Source organism: Geotrypetes seraphini, chromosome 5 (assembly GCF_902459505.1).
Source record: "Geotrypetes seraphini chromosome 5, aGeoSer1.1, whole genome shotgun sequence".
NCBI lineage: Eukaryota > Metazoa > Chordata > Amphibia > Gymnophiona > Dermophiidae > Geotrypetes > Geotrypetes seraphini.
Window position 1 is genome coordinate 14,585,087 of NC_047088.1, and position 19,807 is coordinate 14,604,893.

The 19,807-nt window shown below is 41.0% G+C and overlaps 1 protein-coding gene across 3 annotated transcripts in view; it reads right to left on the bottom strand.

The window, feature by feature from the left end:
* Nucleotides 1-19,104, bottom strand: part of LOC117360252 (wiskott-Aldrich syndrome protein family member 3-like) — a 90,440-nt gene extending 71,336 nt beyond the window's left edge. For 2 of the 3 annotated variants that reach the window (XM_033943905.1, XM_033943903.1), the window contains exon 1: nucleotides 18,720-19,104. The gene's annotated coding sequence lies outside the window, so the exon portion shown is untranslated. The remainder of the gene's footprint in view (nucleotides 1-18,719) is intronic. The other variant, XM_033943902.1, reaches the window with a different exon arrangement.
* Nucleotides 19,105-19,807: the final 703 nt, after the last annotated feature.

Genomic DNA, 19,807 nt, shown 5'->3' on the forward strand with positions numbered 1-19,807 from the left:
TAATACCGCTCTCAGAAACCTGTGCTGTCCTCACACTACAGTGTTCGGAACCATATTCACAGGTAAATGGTGTCTTTCATTGAGTCGGTAATTTCTTGTGCAAAAACCACAATCATGCAAGCTCGTGTAAAGTGCTGAGTGCAACAAATAAATAACTTTAAAAATAGATATCAAAAAACTTTTTGCACAACTTCTTTTGCACTTATCTTATAAAGAGCTGGCTTGTAGTTCTCAGTTATTCGTTACATGGCTAAACGCCCTACGGGACCCATTTCACCGCAAATAAAGGGCTTCTTCAGCGCCATTTTGTGTTAATGATAATACTGTAGCACATTTCTAATTAAAATATAAGACCCCTGAAGAAGCCCTTTATTTGCGGTGAAACGGGTCCCGTAGGGCGTTTAGCCATGTAACGAATAACTGAGAACTACAAGCCAGCTCTTTATAAGATAAGTGCAAAAAGTTTTTTGATATCTATTTTTAAAGTTATTTATTTGTTGCACTCAGCACTTTACACGAGCTTGCATGATTGTGGTTTTTGCACAAGAAATTACCGACTCAATGAAAGACAAAAACACTGTAGTGTGAGGACAGCACAGGTTTCTGAGAGTGGTATTATAACCAGCAAGGATTGATCTCCATTAAAAAAAATGCAAAAAAGTCCCCCACTGCCAACAACGGACCTCCCCAATGACCCCCAACAAGCCCTAGCTGCTTCAGCCTTTCCTCCTAGGGAAGGTGTCCCAAACCTTTTATCATTTTTGTTGCCCTTTTCTGTACCTTTTAATAAATCTGCTATATCTTTTTTGAGATATGGCGACCAGAACGACACACAGTGTTGAGTTGCAGCTGTACCACAGAGCGTTACAAGGGCATTATAACACTTTCATCTTCGTTTTCCATTCCTTTCCTGATAATTCCTAATGTTCTATTTGCTTTCTTAGCAGTTGCCGCAAATTGATTGATTTATTCCATTTTCTATACCGTTCTCCCAGGAGAGCTCAGAAGAGTTTACATGAGTTTATTCAGGTCCTGAAGCATTTTCCCCTGTCTGTCACGGCGGGCTCACAATCTATCTAATGTGCCTGGGGTAATGGTAGTAGGACTTGCCCAGGGTCACAAGGAGAAGCGTGGGTTTCAACCCTCAACCCCAGAGTGCTGAGGCTGTAGCTTTAACCACTGCGCCACACTCGTATGCTCAACAATGACACCCAGATCCTTTTCCTGAGCAGTGGCTCCTAACATAGAATCCAGCATCATGTAGCTATAGTTCGGGTTCCACTTTCCCACATGCATTACTTTGCACTTGCTCACATTAAGGGCTAGATGCACTAGTCAGCCAGTAATACCAATTGGATTGCTGTTGGACGATTCTCTGTCTGATTGTGGAAGAGCGATCGATGCCTCCACCTGGTCCTGGACCCCCCACGCCACCATCCCCAACCCAACCATCCCCTCCCCTCCCTCCTGAAAAAAAAAAAAAAAAAAAAAAGCAGGCGAGATGCCCACTCCCTCCTGCCACCAGATGCTCCCCCGAACCCCATATACCTTTACTAGACTTTGGGAGCTGGAGGGAAGCATGTCCCTCCAGCTCGAAGCCCCACCTGTGGAAAATGGCAGGCCTTCCCCTCCCCAGTGCACCTTGTGATGCACAGAAAGGAGCCTAAGACCTTGACTGGCTCAGACGCCAAAGGCCCCTCCCCTTGATGCACAGGGAGGAGCCTAAGGTTCAGATTGGCTCAGACACCTTGGGAGGGGGCCTTAGGCTCCTCCCTCTGTAACCCATGTGATGCATAGGAGGGGCCTAAGGTCTGAGCAAATCAGGGCCTTAGGCTCCTCCCTGTGAATTACATCGTGCACCAGGGAGGGGAAGGCCCGTCATTTTCCATGGAAGGGGCTTGGAGCTGGAAGGACATGTTTCCCTCCAGCTCCCAATGTCTAGCAAAGGTATGTGGTGGGGGGTTTCAGGGAGCATCTGATAGCAGGAGGGAGTGGGTATCCATCCTGCCTTTTTTTGGGAGGGAAGAAGGGGAGGGGGTCTCTGTTGGTGGGAAGGAGCATCCCTCCTGCCAATCTTCTCTCATGGGGGGGGTGGAGACGGCATGGCAGGAGGGAGTTGGCATCCTTCATGCCAATTTTCTTTCGTTGGGGGGGGGGGAAGGGGGATTCCTGGTGCTGCATTCATTGGGAATAATTGGGGAGGACCGTCATCAGCAGTGAGGGGACTTTTTTTTCTTATGGGACAGATATTTTTCACGAGTAACAGAACCAACATTTCTCAGCAGAAAGAAATTAAAAGCTAGTCTCTCAACTTTTTCCCTGAGTTGCGAATGCTATACCTAATCAAAACATTCTGCAATTCCAAGAGGCTGCAATTTGAATCCAATCCAGGCCCACTTGATTGGAAGATATAGTCAATATTTGCATAATTGTAACATTTTTAAGCTCATTCAAAAAAAAAAAAAAAAAAAAAGACTTTATAGTGTGGAGGACAGAAACAGCTAGGGATAAGGCTAAGAACTACAAAAGCACCCCAATTACAAGGTTTAGACTACCATAACAGCATAAGCACTAAAAACTTAATAAGGAATTCCATTCATAGCAACCCACTACCACAATAAAACAACCTTCTAAGACTTATTGAAGCCCCCTCACAAGCCTACAAAAGGCCACCACAGCCAGGGCAACCTTTTTGGTGTCACCTGCTGGTCTCATGCGACAAACTGAAAAGTGTCCTGACCCCATAAAGTGATATCAAGTCCTGCCTCCTAGCTTTTTGCTATGAGGAATTTAGACTACAAGGCCTAGATTCTCAAACCAACGCCAACATCAGCGGCCGATCATGTGTCAATCACGCATCGGCACTTGTTTTGTAATTGCACTGATGCGAAACATAGGTGCCAGAAACGTAGGCCCATGTTTTCTGGGCTTATATTTCCGGCACCTATCTTTGCGTGAATCACACCTACGTAGACACTTTAGGCTGCCTAATGTCACTTCCAGTGTTGGCCACGCCTATTTTGGCATTCAGCAGCCTAAAAGGGCCTACATAGGCACGTTTCTAAAATCGATTTGCACCTCAAATCTCAGTTAAAAATGTCATTTGGATGGTGTTTTTAATAATAATAATAATAACAGCTTATATACCGCAATACCGTGAAGTTCTATGCTGTTTACAAAAGATTAAGCAAAGGTACAAATTGACTGACTTCAAGAGGGGAAGAAGAAAGAGAAGTAATTAGACAGGAAATTCATTGTTGAGGAGAAAAGTGATCAAAAGGACAGTAGGTCGCTATTGAGAGGAAAGAGATAAGTGGATCAGTTGTCAAGATGTTTTAAGAACAGGTGTGTTTTCAGACGTTTCCTAAATTCCTCATAAGTAGTGGGCGAAAGCAATTGTTCTAGGTCTTTACCCCATGATGCTGCTTGGTGTGAGAGAAGGAATTCATGGTGTTTTTTCAGTTTGCAACCTCTCACTGGGGGGGAAACGAAGTTGGAATGTGAACTTCTCTTGTCTCTGTTGGTTGAGAAGGAGAAAAGGTCTGTAATGTATTTGGGGGCAAGTCCGTGTAATGCTTTAAAGCAGAAACAGGCAAATTTGAACTTTACGCGTGCCTTCATCGGCAGCCAATGTAGCTGCCAGTAGTAGGGTGTCACGTGGTCACATTTTTTTAGTCCAAAGATTAGTCTGACTGCCGCATTCTGCAACAGTTGTAGGCGTCGCATATTTTTTGGGGAAATTGCCAAATAGGCGATGTTACAGTAGTCAAGCAGGCTTAGTACGAGGGATTGGACTAGGATTCTAAAAACCGATGTAACAAAATAAGCTTTAAGGGATCTGAGTTTCCAGAGAGTGAAAAATCCCTTTCTGATTAAGGAATCTACTTGGTCTTTCATGGTTAGGCATTGATCCAGAGTTACACCTAGTATCTTTATGGAGGGCTGGATAAGGTAACTAAGGTTATTGATACAGAGGGGTGATTTAATGTCAAGTGGATGTGGTGACGCAATGAAAAAAGTCATTTTATCTGAATTAAGTTTGAGCCTAAAATTTGTCATCCATTGTTCCATCATGTTTATAGCTTCTGAAGCTTTGGGAATAGTTTCGGAGACAGAATTGGTGAATGGGATGATAATTGTAAAATCAGAGGTGTGGGTTCCTACCAGCCCTCATTCAAGAATCCAGGCCCCAGTGACTATATGGATGGTGGAAAAGGCAGTAAGATGACCGTCCTTGGGCCCTAGCAGGTGAGTCCTTCATCCAGGCTAGCATTGATCACAGAGGTTAGACTAAAAGTGGCCTAACACAAAAGGGATGTCATATAGATCTAAAACCAGACTATTTTTTGAGTTCTAAAATGCATTTGGCTTTGTATATATAGGAATTTTCTGATAGAATACTACATCCTACTAGAGCTTTATGCTCTTTTGATACATCTTCTGGAAGTACCTTCATTTCAACAAGTTAGACTTGATAAATACTGTGGGGCTCCTTTTACAGAAGCCACAGTGATGTGGAATGCTTTACAACATTTATATTCAGTGACATCCAATCAGGAACGAATAGGTCCATAGCATCGATACCATTTGCTGTTAAGTTAATGGAAGGATTGGTAACCTATCAAGTTGTGGATTTTCTGAATAAGTTTGATATTTTGCACGATTCGCAATCAGGATTTAGGGTGATGTTTAGCAATGAAACTAATGGACTTTGATAAATGATACTTGATCTTTGTTTTGTGTGGGAAAACAGGTACTTTTGCTCCAATTCAACCTTTTGAGTTAGTAGACCATACTCTTTTATTGTCCATTTTTGATGGAATTGGAATTACATGCCAAGTTTATAATTGATTGAAAAGTTTTCTGTCTGGTCGATGAATTTTTCCTCAAGTTGGAGCAACTCTTGTGGAGTATCTCAGGGATCACCACTATCTCCTGTAACATTTAATATATTTTATATTCCTTTGGATTTGTACTACTATTTATTATTCCTATAGTGCTACCAGATGCATGCAGCACTGTACATTAAACATGCAAGACACAGCCCCTTTTCGAAAAAGCTTACAATCTGATTATGATAGACACACAGAACATAGAGTGGATCAATGTATATATATATACTGTTCATGAAGGGAGATACAAAGGAATGAAAAGATAAGAGAGGGCAGGGGCTGCAGAGGGAATGAGAAACAGATATAGTATATTAGAAGTTGGAAGTGATTAAGACCTAAATGCAGCTTCAAAAAAGTAACCTTTGAGCCTGGATCTGAATATCACCAGAGATGGAGCCTGGCGTACTGACTCAGGCAGGTTGTTCTAGAACATAAGAACATAAGCATTGCCGCTGCTGGGATATATATATATATATATATATATACACACAGATGATATTTCTTTTCTACTTCCATTAAATAATTTAGCAGAAGGTTATTGAAAATCCAACAAGGAACACAGTAGAATCTCAAATGTGTGAACAAAATCTGAAATTGAATTCTGGTAAAACAAAATGTATGTATTTTAAGATACCATTTTTGTGATCCCCACTCATTAATCTGTTAATAAGCTGGAATCATCTATTAAGATATTAATTTTTTATTAGAGAATGGCACAGGGACAAATTTTTTCCCATTCCTGTGGGAACTTTATTTTACCATCCCGGCAAGTTCTTTTTCTGTCCCTCCCTGCATGCTCTGTCCTCATCTGCACATGCCTCAAACACTTTAAAATCATAAGTGTTTAAAGCTTATGCAGTTAAGGCAGAGCTTACAGGAATGGGGCAGGGACAGCGATAGTGACAAAACTTGCAGGGTTGGGACAGGGAAATTGAGTTTCTGCAGGGACGGAGCAAAATTTGTCCCCGTGTCATTCTCTAGTTTTTACTTAGATAGCATATTATCCTTGAAGCCTCAGTTGCACTTAAAATACAATGTTTTTTTCTTCTTAGAAATGTAGTATTTGTAAATACTTTGATCTGATCTCAATTTAAAGTCTTGGTGTAATCGATTACTATTATGTTGCATATCTGGGATGCTCTCTTATAATTAACAAAACATTACAGACACTTTTAGTCATCTTTCAGTTTGCAATACCTTATACCAAGGAATTACCCCAAAAGAACTCAGAAGATTACAAATAATTTGGAACATTGCTGAAAAACTTTTATTCAAAGCAAAAAAATTCAATCATGTAACCCCCCTTCTAATCAAAGAGCACTCCTGGAAATGTCCCAGTTCTTTAGATATATTGTGAGCGGTTCTGAACTGTTAAGGGATGGGAGGATTATAAACACAGTTTATTATTATTATTAAAGAGAAATAAAAGGGGAGAGAGAGAGGAGGTGGATAGGTAAGAGGGAGAGGAAGGGGAGAGAAAAAGAGTTTTACTACTTGGGATCTAGCTAGGTACTTACTTAGGACCTGGGTTGGCCACTGTTGGAAACAGGATTCTGGGCTTGATGGACCTTCGGTCTGTCTCAGTATGGCAATGCTTATGTTTTCTCTACAGGCTAATGTTTATTATTTTATTGTAACTAGCACAGCAGTTAGGGCTCCTTTTACTAAGGTGTGCTAGCGTTTTTAGCACGTGCTACATTGCCGTGCGCGCTAACCCCACGCTACGCACCAAAAACTAATGTCAGCTCAATGGTGGCGTTAGCGTCTAGCGTGGGCGCTAAAACCATTAGCACAGCTTAGTAAAAGCAGCCCTTAATTTTAACTATTATTTTAATAATTTTGAATTCTTATGGTTTTATTACATCTGCTTATGCTATATAATTCTGGATTGTGTATGTTATGATGTTAACCGTTTAAATTTGTAGATGAGCAAGATTAAGATATCATAAATAGTGCAAATACATAGGTATATATTCAAATGCACACACACATTTATATTGACCATAACTTTCAAACAGCTGATGAGCAGGCTTCTGAATGTCACAATGTAGCTGATTTCTAGCTGAAGGTCACAAGTGACCTATAAATACACTAAAGGATAGCTTATTGATGGCTTCATGAACAATTAAAATAAAGGAGAGAGAGAGAGCATAAAACTATTATGCTTAACAGTCAAATTCCTTGTGTTTCTCTCCTGCAGGACTACAAAATGATAGTAAGATAATGCAAAACAGCTATGCGACCTATGTTATTACTAGGGCTTTGTAGTTTGTACATAAATAAAGCCTTTGACTCCGACTCCTTTATTTATATATCTATCTAGGTGTACTACAATTCAAGGTTTGGCTTGTTGGGATTTTGGTTTATGTTTTATTATTTTTAGTCAGTTATTATCGATTTGGCATTTCTGTTAGAATGATTTTTCTATATACCATTTTGAAGTAATCTGGCTTGTTCAGTTGTCTCGACAGGGAAGGGGATATTTGTGAGGTGGGTGGGAAGACAGGAGTTTTGTTTATCCTCTATCTGTGTTTGTGATTTATAAAATGACAGCTGTACAGAATATTGTTGCTTTTTATACTTTAATAAAATGATTTCAATTAAAAATCATAACTACTCAAGGCTTGTGAAGATGGGATCAGAGTTCATAGAGACAGAGTTCATATGAACAAACTTTGTCCCTGTGTCATTGTCTAGGGGCTCCTTTTATGAAGGTGTGCTAGGGTTTTTAGCGCATGCACAAAATTACCGTGCGCTAAAAAGGAGGCGGTAGTGGCTAGCGCACTTGGGAATTTAACGCGCGCTATATTCATCAATATAAATATATTACATTTTGTAATCATCACGGAACTTGATCTCAAAATATATTCTAAAAGTAAAACATATCCTACAAAAAATTAGTTAATCTGTGAAAAAAGAAATTATTAATATTTGCATGACATACAAAAATGTAACTGTATTAGGAGTCTGAATTGGAATCGGCACATTTTCACCAACTCTGGTAACCCAGAAATTGCTTCCAACCCCGACTCCACAGCCCTGGTTATTACATCTATAGCAGTGGTCTCCAACTCAAACCCTTTGGAGGGCCATATTTTGGTTTTGTAGATACTTGGAGGGCCTCAGAAAAAATAGTTAATGTCTTATTAAAGAAATGACAATTTTGCATGAGGTAAAACTCTTTACAGTTTATAAATCTTTCCTTTTGGCTAAATCTTAATAATAATATTGTCATTTATAGCTAAAGAGACATATGATCGAGAAACTGTTTTATTTTACTTTTGTGATTATGATAAACATACCGAGGGCCTCAAAATAGACCTGGTGGGCCGCAAGTTTGAGACCACTGATCTATAGCAACAGATGATCATAGTGCCCAAAAAGGGGAAGGGGTAAAACACGGACCTGACGGACCTTGCGGATCTAAACCCGAACCTTAAAAATCTGAGGTCCATGCCACTTGTAGTTAGTTTCTGGCTCCGACAGACCTCGGTGACAATTTAGCTCTGACGGATCCGTCTCAGCATAGGGAGGGAAAAGTATTAGGATCCGTCAGTGCTAAATTGTCACCGAGCTCTGTCAGAGCCAGAGACGAGTGCTGGAGCGGCTCTAAAACGAATCCTTTAAACCGGTTTCCCCAGTAAATTTAAAAATCTGACAGACCTCGATGACATTGTAGCGCTGATGGATCCTAATACTATTCCCTCCCTATGCTGAGATGGATCCGTCAGCGCTAAATTGTCACCGAGGTCCGTCGGAGCCAGAAACTAACTACAAGTGGCATGGACCTCAGATTTTTAAGGATGTGCGGGTTTAGATCTGTGAGGTCCATCAGGTCCGCGTTTTACCCCTTCCCTCCCCAAAAGCACCTTATGCCTGGCCTTGTGTAGACCCCAATTAAACACCATAAGTTTTCTGTGGGATATGATCATTTAATATACTGTCTTCCACCACTGTTTCAAGGTAATTTACAATAAAACAACTGTTGCAAATATATAAGAACAAAAAAAAAAATCAGACCCCCGCTCATCTTTTTTTATTCTCCTCCCTTACGTTTATTTTTATTGTGGTTGAACGGACACGTATCAGAACTTTAGTAAGTGTCCTTAGGCATATGTTGTTTAAAGATGCAAAGGTAGGCCCTGTTTATCTTTCCCTTCTTTGAAGATGGTATAAGGACATCTATGTTTGTCTTTCTTTCTTTGACATGAATGTTTAAACAGAGTTGTAGTGAAGTGAATTCAATTGTTTTGTTAAGCCGTATTTACAGACAGCTTTAGTTAAGAAGCTCTGCTGGTCAAGGCTTTTTCTTACCTTTTGGACTTCAATCTCTAGCTAGGAAAAATGCTGATGTGTTTAAAGTTTCATGTGACCTTCCATATATGGTTTGTATTTACGTCACATGCCATCACATGCTGACAAACCTGATTCGTATAAAAGATGTGAAACTCATAATAAAAGACGGACATATTTGAAAGATGGTTTCTGGTCTTTAAGATGTGTCCCCAGGTACCTGACTTACATATGACAGAGACAGAGAAAGTATGGGGCAGGAATTGGGACCTGAATCCTTTTCAGTTGGGGGCTTGTCCGCGATGGGCAGATGATATCACCGGTATTTTGTGAGTATTTCTGAATTTTTTCTGTTCTTTAATACTCACTGGGTAGTGGTGACCTGTACCCAACCCTTTATTTTAAGTTCAAGCTTTGGGTTCTATTATGGAGTTTTTTTGGGAAAAATCTCGGGGTACTTTCGGTAAGCGCCCCTCATGAATATATACGCAGCTGCCATTCTTTCGGAAAGAATGAAATTATTTATAGAACCCCCCTGCCCACTCTGTCATTTGTAAGGTTAAAAACTTTTATAGAGTTTAAGATTTTATTGTCTCTTATTACTGTACCTCGCTTATAAGGTAAGATAAGCGAATATTTTTGCATTGTTATATTGGGTTTTGTAATGAGTCATAAAGGCACTTACTCTTAGACAAATGAGACTTGTACGGATGTGTGTGTGTATGACATTTTTTCCTTCAGCTCCCATCTTTCTGTGTCACCAATGTTTAATACTGAGGTAGCAACCCACACAAAAGCAGAAGGTCAAAACAGTTTTCACTTCTTTTGTTAGAGCATTAGCTCTTAACTCATGGACCTCAGTAGTGCCATTCCATGCTATTAAACTTTAAGCATGCAAGACCCCTGATCGTCATTGGTCCCATGTAATTATAATCATTTTTTATATATAGTAGTTTTTTTTATATATATACTTTCAATTTATAATATATTTAGAAAGACGTAGACTACGTTTCGCCCTTTCGGGCTGTATCAAGGAATCCCCCTGCAGAATGTTAAGAATAATATCATTATAATGCCATTTTGTTATATTATATTGCACTTAGTAATATTTAACATAGCTCTAAGTTACCTCAAATATTCCAGCTCATGCTCCCCGCGTCTGATTTACAAACAGGAAACATGGCCGCGGCGTTCACAGCTTTAAATCTCCTAACTACTCCCTAAACGTGATGACAACAGACTTAACGTAAAAACGCCCCCCTGTTCTTATTTAGCCTCATATTAAAGTCGCCCATTCTATTTCGGCATTCAAACCAGCGGGAATTACTGAATTTAAAGAAAAAATCCATTTTTGTTCCCTATAGTTTAATTTGCTTTTAGAGTCGCCCCCTTCCCATCCCACATGAACCTGATCTATAACTGATGATGGGTCATAGTAAAAGATAAATGAGGGTTAAGGGAATTAAGCCAACTCAAAAATACTTGCAACTCGAATTCAGATCCGTCCCAAAAAATCAGAATGTCGTCTAGATATCTTTTCCACAGAAGGACGTGTTTAAAATTTTGAGCAGGATATACTTGCTGTTGTTCAAATTTTTCAACATAGAGACTTGCCACAGAGGGTGCCAGAGTCGCTCCCATCGCGACACCCTGTATCTGATTGTAGAATTCTCCCTTATACCAGAAATAATTCTGGTTTATCACCAGGCGAGCAAGTTTCATCAGCCAGTCCTTATTAAAACGGCCCAAGTCTTTCCTTGCAAGAACCTCCTGTATAACTTCCAAAGCGGCATCCTGGGGGATACAGGTATAAAGAGAAGAAACATCTAAAGTCACAAAAAATGTGACCTTCCTAGTATCCCTCATTTCATCCAGGATCCGTAACAAATGAGCTGAATCTCTTATATATGAAGCGATGTTCAAAACTTCAGGTCTCAGGAAGTAGTCTATAAATTTTGACAGGGGCTCCAACACTGAAAATTTAGTGGAAACAATTGGGCGGCCTGGAGGGGACTGGAGCCTTTTGTGCACCTTAGGAAGCATATAGATTTTAGGAGTTACTGGGCAAGTCTCAATGAGAAAAGCAGATTCCTTCTGGGTAATAAATTTATTCTGAAGACCTTCTTTGACAAGTTGTTCAATGTCAGATTTCAAAACTTCCGTCGGATCCTTAGATAGCTTCTGATAGGCTTTCTCGTCTGCTAATTGTCGGCAGACCTCCACATCATAGGATTCTCTGTCCTGTATGGTGATTGCTCCACCCTTATCAGCTCTCATGATCATAATATTGGTATTATCTTGGAGTTCTTTCAGCGCTATCCCCAAATTCTTAGAAAGATTATATTTCCTTCTTTGAGAGTAATGTTGTCGTTCCAAAATTTCGAGATCCTGCAATACAAGATCTCTAAACGTAAGGAGAAAAGGTTTAGGGGCTTCACTCGGACACCATTTAGACGGTCTCTTCAGAATCGACATATCCATATTACAAGGATATTCCTCAAAAAATACCTTCAATTGAAGCTTTCTAAAGAACCTAAAGAAGGCTATTCTCATTTTGAAAGGGTTATAATCAACTGTAGGGACAAATCCCAATCCGAATTGTAGCACCTGCGTTTGAATGTCCGAAAGAGAAACAGATGAAAGATTAATAATTAATAATTAATATATAAGAGATTCAGCTCATTTGTTACGGATCCTGGATGAAATGAGGGATACTAGGAAGGTCACATTTTTTGTGACTTTAGATGTTTCTTCTCTTTATACCTGTATCCCCCAGGATGCCGCTTTGGAAGTTATACAGGAGGTTCTTGCAAGGAAAGACTTGGGCCGTTTTAATAAGGACTGGCTGATGAAACTTGCTCGCCTGGTGATAAACCAGAATTATTTCTGGTATAAGGGAGAATTCTACAATCAGATACAGGGTGTCGCGATGGGAGCGACTCTGGCACCCTCTGTGGCAAGTCTCTATGTTGAAAAATTTGAACAACAGCAAGTATATCCTGCTCAAAATTTTAAACACGTCCTTCTGTGGAAAAGATATCTAGACGACATTCTGATTTTTTGGGACGGATCTGAATTCGAGTTGCAAGTATTTTTGAGTTGGCTTAATTCCCTTAACCCTCATTTATCTTTTACTATGACCCATCATCAGTTATAGATCAGGTTCATGTGGGATGGGAAGGGGGCGACTCTAAAAGCAAATTAAACTATAGGGAACAAAAATGGATTTTTTCTTTAAATTCAGTAATTCCCGCTGGTTTGAATGCCGAAATAGAATGGGCGACTTTAATATGAGGCTAAATAAGAACAGGGGGGCGTTTTTACGTTAAGTCTGTTGTCATCACGTTTAGGGAGTAGTTAGGAGATTTAAAGCTGTGAACGCCGCGGCCATGTTTCCTGTTTGTAAATCAGACGCGGGGAGCATGAGCTGGAATATTTGAGGTAACTTAGAGCTATGTTAAATATTACTAAGTGCAATATAATATAACAAAATGGCATTATAATGATATTATTCTTAACATTCTGCAGGGGGATTCCTTGATACAGCCCGAAAGGGCGAAACGTAGTCTACGTCTTTCTAAATATATTATAAATTGAAAGTATATATATAAAAAAAACTACTATATATAAAAAATGATTATAATTACATGGGACCAATGACGATCAGGGGTCTTGCATGCTTAAAGTTTAATAGCATGGAATGGCACTACTGAGGTCCATGAGTTAAGAGCTAATGCTCTAACAAAAGAAGTGAAAACTGTTTTGACCTTCTGCTTTTGTGTGGGTTGTTATAATTGATTTCGGAAGGCTTTAAGAACACTATAGCCACAGCGAAATTGTTTAATACTGAGGTAGGACATGCTGTTATGTGGAATGAATTGAAAGCGCTGTTTGAATCAGTCTAAGATCTTTCCCTTGTAGTTTGTACACAAGCCCTAATTTTGTGCGTTTTTTCTACCGGCTGCTTTCTTTGTGTTCTGTGCTGGATCATAAAAAAAAAAAAAAAAAAAGAGAAACAAGAAAAAGAAAAAATTCCGTTTTAAAGGTTTTCTTTCTTGTGCAGAGCAAAGCTAATCTGTTCTTTGCTTTCATTATCAGGGTCTGTGCATGAATGTTTTTGTCCCTTCCCCCAGACTTCTCTGTTTGGGCTTCCACTGACCCCCTATAGTGCTTCTTTGAAGTTACTCATTCTTGGTTTTATAAAGCAGTAAGGTGAGATTCCACTGCTTGTCTCTTGACTTTTCTCCGGCATTATCAAAACCACCATCTCTTCTTATAATACGCCCGTCGCTCTTGTTGCCAAAGCTGATGGCATTCCCTGTTTCGTCCTAGATTTAGGGCTGTTAATGTTTTGGTAATTCTCATTGCACTTATGTTTCTTCCACCATTCCATCGGCAGCCAATGATTTTTTTCTGTCATTTTCCTAAAGAATGTTTTATTTTTAGTCCCTTTGGTGAGGCTTTTCAGCTCTTTTTTTGCCTTCACCTTTAAGCAACAGTATACCTAGTGTGGAATGTCCTTCGGGCTATTCTACAAAGTCATGCACTGCCCCTCATGGTCCTATTCTCATTTTGTACAACTTTTTGTGTTCCATAATTCAGGAGACCTGTCAGGCTGATAGTTTGTATCTTTTATAATGGTTGTCTGTGTGTGGTCACAAGGTGTCACGAAATAAACTGCACTGGTGTACATCTGAAGTGAAATACCTGGGTTTTGTCCTGTCTCATGGTCAAAGGAAAATCTGCACTTTCTGCATTGCTGCTGTTCTGCCCCGCCCAGCTAACAAGAAAGACATGCTTACTTTTCTTGCTATGATTGGTCACTGCCGCCAATGGATCTCTGCTTGTTCCTTCTATGACCAGATTTTGAGACAGACCCTGGTTTCTGAAATGACTGCTCTTATCAGATGGACTTATGAAATGTTGGACATTTAAAATGTGCTTTGGTTTCTAGCTCAAGTTTGGGTTTTCCTGCTTATGCCCACATGTTTTATCTCTTTGTTTGGGACTATTGTAACACCATGAAGGGAGAACATGGCGGTAAATTACGCTCTGTTGCCTTTTTTTATAGTCACTCCTGTTCAAGTTCCCTGGCTGCTTGTGCTATGGTGGTAGAGATGGTTACTTTTCTGATCCTAGGTCACCCCATTACCCTTCATACTTTTCACGATGTCCAAGCCCTTCTTTTAAATAGGCTTCTGGGTCTCAAGGGTGAACAGGATTCTCTTCCTCTCTTTTTTCACAGCTTCCTCTGAATTTGTTGCCTGGCGTTTGGCAGGTGCCCAAAGCCGCCCTTTTGGACGGACTTTGGTGCAAAGAGGGGAAACCCTGGATACCAGCTGCTAGCTCTCCCTTATTCATTGCCCAATATCATGGTATTGGTTATCGTAGTGCTCGCTCGACATTTTAACTTCTTGCTAGTGATATTTTCATTCTTGACCTTTTGCTCCTTGATACAGAGATATATAGCTCGATAATTACAACTGGCATGGTTGTGAATTGAAAATAAATTGGAAAATACAATTCCTTTCTATTGTTTTAGCTGAAATTAGGATGTCGCTAATTTAAAATGTTTTTTCCGGATTTATACATAGCCATCCCAGATCCATTTTGGCACAGATATTTCTAATGTTTTCCACGGGTCCTCTTTATCACTGCAGAGATAGAGACGCTCCAAAGAGACATTAGCTTTATGCCTTTTTTCAAATATGAGATGGTTATGATATACATTATTTGTTGTTTTGGTTTTTTTATATCAATGTGTTTATTTGCAGTTAAATTCAGCCCTGCACACTTGACAGATGGAGTAATAGCTCCACGCTTAAAACTTTATGTTTTGTCTGTGTCATGTTTACTTGTTTTAGTTTAGTGGGTACCCCAGGATACATAATATTGGCCATTTTTAGAGCTCTTTTTCCACTTCTTACTAGCCTAACTGCGCAATGTTCTTTTACTTTTAGCTTTTATATTCTGAATATAGTTTAGTTAGGGGTTATAAGAAAAAGTTTTACTTTATGCAGCGTTTATTTCGTGGTGTTCCCTACATATGATCCATTCAATATACATTTCTGAATACATTCAGTACATCAGTATGGTCTCTCTGAAGTGCATAATAGTTATATGAAGCACGAAAAAACATATCCTTTTGGATTGTTCAATTAAGAACCTTAAGTAACTGAGTATTGTCTCTCTTTTGCCATGGCTATGCTAAGTGAATGAATTGGTATTGTGCATGTTGCCACATTCAGTACAGGCAACATGGTTTCTCTTGTTTTCTATCTCTTATTTGGATCACATTGGAGTACAGCTGCTGAATGATATTTGGAATGCTTTTCAAGCATTTCTTTTCAAGTATCTCTTTCTGTATGTACAGACATCTGGCTGCTCTCCCTTTGAGATTCTCACGGGATGACCTTTCCCCGCCCCATGGGTAGATTTTCCCTTGATACAGGAGGAATACGTCCAAAAGCTAATTGAAATATTAGGGCTTGTTCAAAGAAACGTGTCTTGCACTTCTCCTTTCTCTCCACAGATTCCTACCCATTTTTTCCAGCCTGGTGATTATCCAGCAGCTTTCCAAGGTTCGGAAGCAGACGGATTTCCCCTTTGGCCTTCCCACTACTGTGATCGCTGTGACCAGGCCCGCTGCACTCACTGAGGAGTTTCCTGTTTGGATCCACGCAAGTCGCTTGAAGAGGGTTAACCTAAAACCCCAGAAGCAAGTCTTCCCTGCGCAGATTTCACCTCCTCCAGTGGAACAACATAATGATCTCATTGCAGCATTCTACCAACTTTATCATTCTCTTACTGGCACTGCTGCTGCTAGTTTTTCTCCCTGTATGAATCCTTTTCACTGGGTCTACAGGGATGATGTGTTCTGGGTCCACGACACTTTCTGCCCATACCCATCTGTAAATGACATTCCTGCTGTAAACAGCACCCCCGACACCTCTTTGCGAACACGACGTCAAGCTGGACTACTCCCTCGCAAAGGCTGTCCTTCAATTGGAATCCAGAAAAGACCGATAGTATGCTACCCTTTGGTATAATTCCAGCAGTGTGCAAGTTGCCACCTTCTCCTTTGAGTATTGTGACATTGTGGACTGTTCATCAATTGATATCCCAAAGCTGTGCCATTGGTCCTCAGAGATTCCTAAAACTAAGGACATATATGTATATGTTACTGACTTACGTTGGGGGGATAAGTGTGCATTCTGGGGAGTGGTAGGGTGGAATATTGATACTGACTGGGCTTATAAACTAGAAAATACCCTGAAAAACAGTGGACCAAAATGGTAAATCACTGCTTACTTGTATGACCCTTCATAAGGTTGGACACTGTTATAGGAAAAGTGTTCCTGCACAAATTATTAAGCTTTCTCTTACTATTGACAACCCTAGACCTACTGATGAAGGTATGTACATTATGGACATGTGGTTTAAGGGTGGGTCTAGCTATCATCAGTTTTCTTACGGGATCTATCTACCTCCACTCATCCTCTCCCGCCATTTTGTGGGGGCCCCAAAAAATACTAACCCACTGGCCCCTACATTCAATAAACTTACTGACATGATGGCTATTGCTAATCCCACTTTTGAAGATATTGTGGCTGTTGAGGTAGGGTTTTCAGAACGTAACCTTTGGTTAGAATGGATGAAATTCACTGCTGATCAACATAATAAGAGTAATTGTTACATATGTGCTCAAGCTAGACCCCATCTAGGAACCGTACCTCTGGACCTCCCTCCTGGTATCCAACCATGCCTTTTTGGGTTATTTACCTATCCTCTTTGTGCACTGTAGTGTTCTAAATACCCTTTGTTGCCAGGACAGCAAAAGCTTGATATTGCCATTACCATCTATAAGGGCAATTACACATGTCATGTTTCTAATCTGACACAGGGTAGTTTTGTAGGTAATTTACCCCCAGGTTATTGTTCTGTCTTGGCTCATAGGTATGCCCCATTGTTGCTGCATCAGATTTGATATTTACTGGCTTTATGGAGACTTTTGGCTCCCTGTTAAGCTACCCAGCCAGTGGATAGGCCAGTGCACTTTAGTTAAGGTTACCATGCTCCTGCATATTCTTTCTGAAAGGCATCCTTCCTATTCACATGGTTTTTCCTTTTATTTGTCTTGATATAAATCTGATCACATGTATACATAGATGCTATAGGGGTCCCAAGAGGGGTCCCAGATGAATTTAAGGCCCGAGCTCAGGTTAAGGCTGGGTTTGAGTTCCTTATTCCCTTTATTACTATTAATAAGAATGTTGATCGGATTAGTTAAAATTATTATAATCAGCAACGCTTTGTGAACTATTCTAGGAACGCCTTGCAAAGTATTACTGATCAATTAGGCTCCACTTCTCAGATGGTTCTCAAAATCATATGGCCCTAGATATGATTTTAGCTGAGAATTCTGTTAAATTCTCCTCAGTATTTTATGCTGTTGTACTTTTCTTTCTGACAATATAGGTCCTCCTATGGACATTCAGAAATTAGCAGACCTCTTTGCTGAGTTCAAATGTAACTCTGATTTATCTAATTCTTGGGATCAGCACTTTAGTTGAATGCATAATCTCTTATTATTTGCACTCTTGTCTTGACTGCTCATGTACTGTGTTATTCGTATTACAGCTCCTAAAAAACCCCTCCTTGAGAGACATACCTAGAGTATCACTCCCTTCCAGCTCATGCTGTGTATTTGTGACGTCATTTACATGACGTAAGAGGGGAATTGAACGGACACGTATCAGAACTTTAGTAAGTGTCCTTAGGCATATGTTGTTTAAAGATGCAAAGGTAGGCCCTGTTTATCTTTCCCTTCTTTGAAGATGGTATAAGGACATCTATGTTTGTCTTTCTTTCTTTGACATGAATGTTTAAACAGAGTTGTAGTGAAGTGAATTCAATTGTTTTGTTAAGCCGTATTTACAGACAGCTTTAGTTAAGAAGCTCTGCTGGTCAAGGCTTTTTCTTACCTTTTGGACTTCAATCTCTAGCTAGGAAAAATGCTGATGTGTTTAAAGTTTCATGTGACCTTCCATATATGGTTTGTATTTACGTCACATGCCATCACATGCTGACAAACCTGATTCGTATAAAAGATGTGAAACTCATAATAAAAGACGGACATATTTGAAAGATGGTTTCTGGTCTTTAAGATGTGTCCCCAGGTACCTGACTTACATATGACAGAGACAGAGAAAGTATGGGGCAGGAATTGGGACCTGAATCCTTTTCAGTGGTCTGCTGGAAGAACTTGTATTTCATTCATGTATTTTCCTTTTGATCTGATGCATTCTTGGAAAAGTAAGCCCTGCGTTTAACTTATCATTATTGCTAATGTAATAATAATTTTTAAAAAGCCATCGGATCCCCGAGTCCTTGGTAGCCTGAGCCAGAGCCAATGCAGCAACCCAGAAGACATGGCATCCTTGAAAAGTCTCTGGCCCAGCCCGAGGGCTCCACCGTGGATCAGGCATCGAGAGACCATCCCCCCCCCCCCCCTCCCATTCGCGTTCCCGTTACCTGAGCCGCTGCTGGTCCCCTTTCAGCGAAAGCCACGCCGTCCATCACCTCACGCAGCGCGAGCAGAGGGGGTGGGGGGAAGGTCCCTCGCGGCGCTGGGGTGGGCGGGGCTGCGCGCGCGCTGGCCGCGGCGGTTAAAGGCTCGCGCTGACCGCGGCCGTTGCTCGGGGCGCCTGGAATTCCCGCGCGGAACGAAGAGCTTCAGGAGGACGCTGGCTCAAGGGAAACCGTGGGTGAGTGGGAGGCGGCGCTGCCTGCCCCCCCTTGAGGAGGTAAGCCCGGCCATCCCCGCTATCGGGCGCCCGGCACGCTTCACAGTCGCTGCAGAGGTGGTTCCCTTCGCGGGGGCGGGGCGAACGCCGACCAGAGCACGCAACGCGTCGACGGTGGCCTGACGTCACATCTGTAAAAAACCACGGGGCGGGCGGTGATGCCATTGGGCCGTCAAGTGGGCAGGGCTGTGACGTCGTTACGGCCGGCAGGCACGTGCACATTGCTAGTGCTGCGGCCGGGGTTCCGAGGGTTTGTATGAAAGGGGATTAGGGTCCACTGATGAAAGAACTGCTTACTATGCCTTTTTTTTTTGGGGGGGGGAGGGGAGTTTAGTGCACGTGCTTTCCAGGTGTGACTTTCGTTCAGGTATATTGTAACATACATAGTAACATACATAGTAGATGACGGCAGATAAAGACCCGAATGGTCCATCCAGTCTGCCCAACCTGATTCAATTTAAATTTTTTTTTTTTTTTCTTAGCTATTTCTGGGCGAGAATCCAAAGCTTTACCCGGTACTGTGCTTGGGTTCCAACTGCCGAAATCTCTGTTAAGACTTACTCCAGCCCATCTACACCCTCCCAGCCATTGAAGTCCTCCCCTGCCCATCCTCCTCCAAATGGCCATACACAGACCGTACAAGTCTGCCCAGTAACTGGCCTAGTTCAATCTTTAATATTTTTCTGATTCTAAATCTTCTGTGTTCATCCAATGCTTCTTTGAACTCAGTCACAGTTTTACTCTCCACCACCTCTCTCGGGAGCGCATTCCAGGCATCCACCACCCTCTCCGTAAAGTAGAATTTCCTAACATTGC